This window comes from Mustela putorius, unplaced genomic scaffold (genome assembly GCF_011764305.1).
Source record: "Mustela putorius furo isolate JIRA1106 unplaced genomic scaffold, ASM1176430v1.1 tig00537327_pilon_pilon_pilon, whole genome shotgun sequence".
Classification (NCBI taxonomy): domain Eukaryota; kingdom Metazoa; phylum Chordata; class Mammalia; order Carnivora; family Mustelidae; genus Mustela; species Mustela putorius.
Genome location: NW_025422450.1, coordinates 271,863 through 281,582, shown reverse-complemented (window position 1 = coordinate 281,582; position 9,720 = coordinate 271,863).

Genomic DNA, 9,720 nt, shown 5'->3' with positions numbered 1-9,720 from the left:
ACACCCAGTCAAAGTCTCATATGTGCAAGTTAATTCTCTTTTTATCTTGGTTCTTTATCCCCCTTTGCTGACTTAGATATCAACTCTCAGATACTATGGAAATTTAAAATGCTTCTTAACAAACTGGGCACAAAAATTATAATGATTAAGGCTATAGGCACGTGTGTGTGTGTGTGTGTGTGTGTGTGTGTGTGTGTTCTTGTTTAGGTTAGATTTACCCTTAAAAAATCTCCTTAAGTCAATTTTCTTGAATCAGAGAGCACGTCCCCCTGGGGTTCTGCAGAGATACTCTCAGGGATTCAAGAGTTCTCCAGAATAATTTAAAATTTAATGTTAGGGGGTCTGGGAGTCTCTGTCAGTTAAGTGTCTGCTTTCAACTCAGGTCATGATCCCAGAGTCTTGGGATTGAGTCCAGAGTCAGGCTTCCTGCTCAGCAGGGAGTCTGCTTCTCTCTGCCCCTTTCCCCACTCTGGTTCTCTCTCTCTCTGTCTCTCTCAAATAAATAAATAAAATCTTAAAAAATAATAAAATAAAATTTAATTTACTTGTCCATTTCAATATAAAATATAAACATTTGTGATATTTTGATGTGATATGGCTTGAGCTGATTTTTTTCCTCTAAAGTGTCTTCCCTCCCCTGTTATGATAAGCCCATTATTGGGCACCTAACTTGAAATTGCTATTCTTGATGTAAGATTTTTTACCCTTTATCCTTCAGCGTAGGCAAAGACCCTTCCCACTGTGGAGAAAGAGGACTTTGACTCTTTATACTTTCTCTCAATTAGGTAGATGGGAGAAGTGCCCCCACTTTACCTCTGGTTCCCAGAATGGCTGCAGTGCCACACACTGCCCTCTCCCATAATAACATGGAAGCAGCAAAGAAAAGGCACCCAAGGCAAGAAAACCTTATAAGGTTCAAATACGGAGGGAAAGTTTGCTAATTAGAACGCTGGTGTGGAATGATACGGCAAGAAGGGAGTGATGTTGTGAAAAGAATAGCCATCACCAGTGTGGGATGGACAATGACCACCAGGACACAAGATGTGACCAAGATGTATGGCATCGTGGTGGAAATACGAGGACAGCCGTCCATACCAACCCTGAATCATCTCTACCTCAGGACTTAGAAATAACCCTAGGCAGAGGGCTGCTTCTAAATTATTAATTGTTGTGAATGCCACTGAGCTTCCCCAGCAGTTACTAGCTTAATTCCTCTTCTTCTGTAAGACATTACAGTGCTTGCTATAAAAATTGGAATCCATAATAGGAAACTACAGAATTATTTTTACACCTAAATTTGTAGTGTGAAAATATTCTACCCATTGCAGATATTCTGCATCACCTCAATTATAAAACATGTTGGGATTCCCCTGGGAGTCTTTAATACTTATTTTCGCATTTTGTTTGTGGTCAGTTACAGTAGTAGCAAATGTCCACTTAAGGAAGCTCCTTTCAATTTTTGTACATCTCTTCTCAAAAAGCCCTTACATCTACTTTCTCAAGGGTCTTCTACTTTGGAAATAAGAACTGTGTCCTGAATTATGCTATGAATTACAGACGTCCATTTATCTGTAGGGACATGTTGACATGTGGGGGGGGGGGGAAGGCAGGAAACACTGAGGAAGACAAGGCAGAACAAGGATCTCAGAGAAGGCAGGGGGGAGAACAGAAGGGAAGGCAAGTCATGCATCTACATGGTCACCAGAGGGCAGCAGAGACATGCTCTCCATTCCACCTTCACAGGCTTTTCTTCAAGACCTTATTCACTCAGACGTTTCCTCCTTCAAATGCTGCTGTCATGTGGGACCCACATTAATGACTTCCTCAGCCAGTATGACAAAAGGAACCCTGAGATTATGATGTCCGAGATTGTATATATTTATAATTTTGCTATAAATTTGGGTAAGTTTTATTTTGGATAAGTCTATTTCTGGGGCTTCAATTTCCTTAGCTTTAAGGTAAGAATAAGGATAATATGTGTGCTCCTCATATTAAAACATTTCTAAAAGGGTAGTGTGAGAATATAATCATGACACAAAATTCCTATTTAGGTATAGATTTCATTATTGGGAGTGGCATTGTGCAAAGAAGGGAGAATAAGACAACAGAGGAGTTAAGAAATGACAAGAAAACAGTAACGCAAGAGAAGTACAGAGCCTTGTTAAAAATTTGGAGAAATTGGGACGCCTCGGTGGCTCAGTTAGTTAAGCAGCTGCCTTCGGCTCAGGTCATGATCCCAGCGTCCTGGGATCGAGCCCTGCATCAGGCTCCTTGCTCAGCTGGGAGCCTGCTTCTCCCTCTGCCTCTGCTGCCCCTCTGCGTGCCTGTGCGCTCGCTCTCTCTCTCTCTCTCTCTGACAAATAAATAAATAAATAAAATCTTTTAAAAAAAATTGGAGAAATTTAGGTGATGGCCTGATAGAAATCTTTTTTGAGAATTGTCAGTTCAATTCACCAGAAAGATAATAATTATTTATTTCCTGGAGTCCCATAACAATGGGTCTTATAACTATAGAGTTCTCTCAGGGAAAAGAAAGAAAAATGATCAACTCTCATAACCTGGTGATACAGCAATATGTCATTTCATAGTCTTCTTGGTTTGTTTTCTGACAGGAGGAGAGACAGCACTGGCAGAGCCCTGAGATCCCACCCAGATGCTGGGTTCCCTGAGGGAGCACTCAGGAGAACTGAGGGAGGGCGGCTGCTGGGAACTGGATGATGGCTTCTCTTCACAAGTACCACCGCAGTTCAGTGCGCACTGTGGGGAGGGGATCATGCCCTTCTCTTTCTCCCTCCTCCACCACCCTTTATGCTTTGGAACAACAGACAAGAAAGCCTGACTCTCATTGTTGCTATTTAGAAGTCTGAGGCTTTGAAATACTGTTTAAAAATATTTCTTATATTTGTTCTTCTTGCAAGTGTATTTTTTTCTGACACAGGATAGAAGATAGTTGGCTTTGAGAAAGGGAATGATTCCCTCACTTTAAAGTAATATTTGAGGCTTAAATGGTGAGTTCAGGCTGCCCATTATAGGACCAGCAAGGACAGAGGTCAAATTAGGGTTAGGGTTGGGGTTAGGGTGCAGGGGAAAGCTGACTGAATCCAGTCAACAACCCTGACCTCTGGGATCTTACACCCCAGAGCACTGTATTCCAAGATATAAAGAGCCTGAAGATCAACTCAAGCCCTGCTGGGATAGAAACAAGTTCTTTTGTATCCATGACTATATTGGAGACCTTCTGCGATATCTCTGGGCCATCAAGATGGGGGGTGATCTGAGAATAAACTCTTGGGAAAGAGCTATGAGTTCTCCTTGGTGTGTACATCTCCTCATCCTACCTACCTTACCCAGTGTCACCTTGGCCTCATCAGGGGACACAATGGACGTGGAACTGGGCTTCCCCTCCTAAGACCTCCAGGGCTTAAGACTGTGACAATGTTCCTTCAGATCAAAGGGAAGCACAGCATTGCCATCTGGCCAAAGAAGACAAAGAGTCAGTGACAAAGGGATATCCTATGGACTGAGGAGGTATTAAGAGAGGAATGAAGATTGTGATTTCTAAGTTCATGCCAGAAGAAAAGGTAACTGCAGTGTCCTCAAGGACACTCCCTCCAGACTTAGCTTTCTTAGCAAAATCTCCCCACATTATAGATTTGTTACTAGAAGTCAGTAGAATTCTTTCTAAATTTTTTATTTAAATTCAGTTTAATTAACATATAGTGTATTATTAGTTTCAGAGGTAAAATTTAGTGATTCATCAGTTGCATATGACACCCAGTGCTCATCACATCACATGTTCTCCTTAACGCCCAGTTACCATCTTCCACTCACCTGCCCTCTGGCAACCCTCAATTTGTTTCCTAGGGTTAAGAGTCTCTTATGGTCTGTCTCCCTCTCTGACTTCATCTTTTTTATTTCCCCTTCCCTTCCCCTATGTTCATCTGCTTCATTTCTGAAATTCCACATATGAGTGAAATCACATGGTATTTGTCTTTCTCTGACTGACTTATTTCACTTAGCATAATACCCTCTAGTCCCATCCATGTTGCTGTAAATGGCAAAGTTTCATTCTTTATGATGGCTGAGTAATATTCTACTCTGTGTGTGTGTGTGTGTGTGTGTGTGTGTATCACATCTTCTTAATCCATTCATCTGTCAATGAACATATTTTATGATGATGTTGAGACCTATTCCCTTTATCCTTACATGCTGGAGGATTTTTATTTAAAAAGGATTCCAGATTTTGTCACATGCTTGTTCTGCATCTATTGAGAGGATTATATGGTTCTTGTCTTTTCTTTTGTTAATGTGGTGTATCACACTGATTGATTTGCAAATGTTGAATTATTGCTACAACCCAGGAATAAATCCCACTTGACTGTCATGGATCATCGTGTTTTTGTGTTTTTTTGTTTTTGTTTTGTTTTAGATTTTTTAACTTATTTTACAGAGAGTACAAATGGGGATCAGCAGGCAGAAGGAGAGGGAGAAGCAGGTTCTCCACTGAGCAGGGATCTTGATGCAGGGCTCATTCTCTGGACTATGGGATCATGACCTGAGCCAAAGACAGATGCTTAACTCACTGAGCCACACAAGTGCCACAATAATCCCGCTAATGTACAATTGGATCCTATTGGCTAGTATCTTACTAGAATTTTGGCACCCATGTTCATCAGGGATATTGGTCTGTACTTCTCCTTTTAAGTGGGGTCTTTGGTTTTGGAATCAAGGTAATGCTGGCTTTCATAGAAACAGTTTGGAAAATTTCCTTCTATTTTTATTTTTTGGAAAAGTTTCAGAAGACTAGGTATTAATTCTTCTTTAAATGTTTGGTAAAATTCCCCTAGGAAGCCAACCAGACCTAAACTCTTATTTGTTGGGAGATTTTTGATTACTGATTCAATTTCTTTTCTGGTTATGGGTCTGTTAAGCTTTTCTATTTCTCCCTGTTTCAGTTTTGATAGTTTATATGTCTCTAAGAATGCATCCATTTCTTCCAGATTGCCTAAGTTTGTTGGCATATAACACTCATAATATTCTCTTAATAATTCTATTTTGTCAGTGTTGGTTGTGATCTCTCCTCTTTCATTCATGATTGCATTTATCTGGGTTATTTCTTTTTGACAAGTCTGGGTAAGTATTTATCAATTTTATTCTTTCAAAGAATCAGCTCCTACTTTCACTGATATGTTCTGTTTTTGTTTTTTTGTTTTTTAATTTCTACGGTCACTGACTTCTGCTCTAGTCTTTACTATTTCTCTTCTTCTGCTGGGATTAGGCTTTATTTGCTGTTCTCTTCCCAGCTCCTTCAGGTGTACATTTAGCTTGTATATTTGAGAACCTTCTTGTTTCTTGAGAAAGGCCTGTATTGCTATATACATCCTTACTAGGACAGCCTTTGCTGCATCCAAAGGTTTTGAAATGTCATGTTTTCATTTTCATTTGAGAAGTCAGTAGAATTTCTCAAAAAGGCAATAGAACTTCTGCATAGTGGTACTTGAAAGACCCAGACATTTAGGGATGGGGGACTGAGGTATATCCTTGTTCTGACAGACTTACAGTCTGAAAAGAAGAGGTACTGTCCCATCCATCACTGCTCAGAATCCAAAACATCTCTGAAAAACCAATTCCTCTCAAATTTAAAAAATTTTATATACTTTTAAGTTAAAATTTTACTTCTAATTTTACTTTTATAAAAAAGTGGCAGAAGTTTTAAAAAAAAAATCACTAATACCAACCATGATTTTTTGAAAATGGCAAAATTAAAATAAATGGATTCCACTGTGGGTTTTAGTCTGTAGGAGTCAGGTCCTGAGAAGAGCTACAAGTATGGATGAAACTCGCACCAGTCAACTACCAGACCAGCACAGATGCCTCACTTGGAGGATTAGGAAAATCATGAATGTGTGTTAATGCCTTTCCACCCTTTCCTGCACCCAGAAAATGCATCCCCAGAGATAACAAGGCATGTCCTCCACTGGAAAGAGGAGAACCTTCTAAAGACTGAGAGAAAGAGGGCTAAGAAAAGCACATCAACCTACCAAATCCCTTTAACGTGCACCCACTTGCCCTGCCAAACTTCTAGGTTTCCGCACTCCACCCTCTACGCCACGTTCTAGCGGGCTATTGCAGTTCCTCATATTACCAGTAGATGGCGAGCATGCCAAGAACATGAACTAGGTTTCAAGTAGGCACAATGACTTCAAAGTGATGGAGAGGAACCAAGTTATGTCCTAAAATGTCCCAGATCTTCACTTCCATACTCTTCTTTTCATATATTGTGAGGAATGAGGCAAGTATAGGAGAATTGCTGCTGTCCAATATGCTTCAGTCTCAGCAGAATTGGCAACCTGGAGATGAGGATGAGGATCAGGAAGAAACATCTAGATTAGCAGAGATTAACAATGGACAGAAATCCAAGAATGGCTGGAGAAATTGGGCAGCTCTCCACAGTAATATATATTTTGCTCCAGTGCCCAGTCAGACTTTCTGGAACCAGTTCTAGCTTCTGACTTCTGTTGCCGCTTTGGCTGCTCCAATCACCAGTAGCTGCACAGCCCGGCCCAAAGTCTTCTATTTGAAGACCTCTCTGCTTCCCCTCCCTTCCTTTATTGGTTACTTTAACAGCTGCACTATGCTGCATTGTGGGGCTACATTTGCTCAGCCAGTCACTCGTAATGGGCATCCGGACTGTTTTTAGTCTTTTCCTGTTACGCATAATTTTGCATTAATAGCTCCACGTACACCTTGGGCAGCTTTCACTCTGGGACTGAGAAGCAATAAAACAAAATGAGGAAGAAGTATTGCAGAAACTTTCATCAAGAAAATACTGGAGCCCCCTCAAACCCTAGCATGCACCCTAGCACAATCTTAGAGCCATTTTTTTATGGATTTATGGACTTTCTGCACCAGTATTGCTCCAACTTGCCAAAGCCCTTCACCTTAATGTTGCTGAGCATGTGGGTATTGCCATGTTCCTTCTCCGATTTTCAAGGGTGAGAGATGCTTCTAGAACTGGAATACTATCCAAAGAACAGGATTCTCTCTCAGGGAAACTCACCATAAAGTACCAAATTCTTCACAAAAGAATAAAAAAAGGAATATATGTCTGAGTCTCCTACCTCTTCTCCAGTGTCTCTTGCATTGTGGTACTGGATCTCTGGTAAGGATGGGGGCCACTGGCAACCTTATCACCTACCCTCCATCCTCATTTCACCACCAGTCACTGCACATTCATCCTGGTTGACACCTTATGTTTACACCTTCACTAGGTGGGAGCCAGCATAAAGCAGACACTCTGACTCTGTGCAGTTTGACTAAGGACCTAATTTTCACCATCGGCTTTCCCTTTTAGTCTCCAGACACAGATACAAAGCTCTGCATAAAAGCAGGTATGGGTTTCCAGCTGCTGGCCGTGACCATCCATTGCTTTGCTGTCTCATCCATTGTAAAACATGGTGTTGTAGCTGGATGTATTGACTTATTTTACCACACATGACATCAGTCTCACAGAAGTCTGACAGAAAGTCTGCCTAAATGAGACAGGAAAGGAGTGTCTGGTACGCATGGGGACAGTGTCATCATCCGGTGCCTAATTGTTCAATGATGCACTAGTTGTTTAACAAGTACACTTCTGCATGATCCATTGTCACATGGTACGAGCAGAAATAAATGGAGCACATCTCTGCCATTCATATGAGGTCACCATCAGGGACTCCTGATGCTACTGAAGATCCTCTCAAGACTAGACCTTCTGAATGATGGACAAGATGTGCCCAAAGGGATTAGATATTAACCCTTCTTTCACTTTTTCATAGAAGACTCACTGCTCGCTGTATCCTTACCTCTTTCCCCAGAATCTCAGGAATAGCCACAGAACCCAAGTGAAAATCAAGCCATGTAAGACGTGGGGGTCCCTTTGCCAATGTCTTGCTAACTGAAGTCCAGAGGGCCCTTTAGGGAAACTCATAGCTTTGTACTGGGATAAGAGGCTGCAGGAGCACATCTCCCTGGCACTGGGCATCAAAACATTACAGACAGGATAGCACCAGAGGAGCAGGTGCTATGAGCACTTACAGAGTAAAGATAATCAGTGTTTCTTCAATCCACATATATTCAAAACTTAAATTACCCACCCAATCAGGAGCAAAACAAAGTAGTAGGATTTCTTGATTCCAAAAGCAGCATTCATAGGCAGTAGGAGTGACTTTCAGCAAAGAAATAAAATTTATAAGACAGTTTAAAGACTAGAAATATCACCCTAAGGCAATTACATGTATTTTTAACAACTAATTCTCTCTTTCTTTATCTCTCTCTCTCTCTCTCTTTTTCAGTGTTTTCTGTAATAGAGATTGGGATAAGTCAGAAGAAATACAAGTATTAAATGACACATGGAAGTTAAACCCATCGATTGGTTGGACTTAATTATGAACATACGGGGGAACTAGCCACCCCCAAATTTACTGCCACTTTGATGAATCACCAAATAGTGATGATATGGAGACTTGGCTTTGGTTACAATATTACTATGGGAAAATGAGGAAGAAGTGATCAAAGTAAGAGTATACATTAGTATACTCTTTATTTGTATAAATGTGGAAACAGACATTTTATGGAGCCTTTTAATGACACTGAAAATCTAGATAGTGAGACCAGAAGCCATTTGGAAGGCATGACAGAGCCAATCCAGTCTCAGAGAGCCCAGGGGATGTTTAGAGCTGGAGACATAGACTTGGGTGTCTTCAAGAGACACACAGATGTCACAGCACTTGCAACCCTCTACTAAAGGGGAGCAAGGAACTTTCTTATACTACTGGCCTCAAATGTTATTGACTTTCCTTTGCTAGTATCTGCAGGGAGGCTGAAATCACTGAGGATGGCAGGATGGGGATTTACAGCTTAAACAAAAGTAATTCCCTGTCCAAAGTCATGTCCCTCCAGCTGACAAGACCATCATAGCTCTGGGGCCCCCGGGCTCCAGGCCATGAACCCCTATATCTTAGATCCTGAGTGTAGTTCCCTGCACATATGGATACTCTGAGAGGTGACCTGCTTCTGGAACTGAGACCTGTCCAGTAAGCATCTCTTAGGCTTAAGTCTAAGAACAAATACTAGAAAAAAAAAGTTTCCATTAGGAATAGATGTGACAGAAAATGACATTGTCTGTTGAGGCAGTAAATAGAGGTTGGTAAACCCTGCACTAAATCAGGGATTTTTGCTCTAGAAATATGGGAGTAACATGGTCATTTCTGAGACCTCCTTCAATTCCCCTTTAATCGAAACATGTGTAACTTGTTTAAAATCAGCTCTTTTTGCCCATTTAGCTGAAGTTTTCTGTTTGTTTCATTCCTACTGCATGTCTCCACCACTTCCCCTCTCTTACTTGTTCCTTCTGATACTAAAGCTATTTAAGGATGGTCTCTCTTCCATTGGCCTAAGAGCTTTACTTCTCAGTCTGTACTATCCATCATTGGGCCATTTCAATTCTCTGGCCAGGATAAAGATGGGGTAGGAAAGAGGATTCTGTGGGGATCCCCAAATGTGACCCAGATGGTGGTCTGTGCCCATGGTTGGTGCCATCCCCAGGCTGCCATGCATGAATCCATGACAAGAGTCATCAGGTAGATTTGAGCCCTGCCTAGGAAGTGAGCTGTATAAACTTTCCTTGTCTGTAGAAAAATTTCCATTCCATGTTGACAAACAAATTTGTGTGGTTGAGTT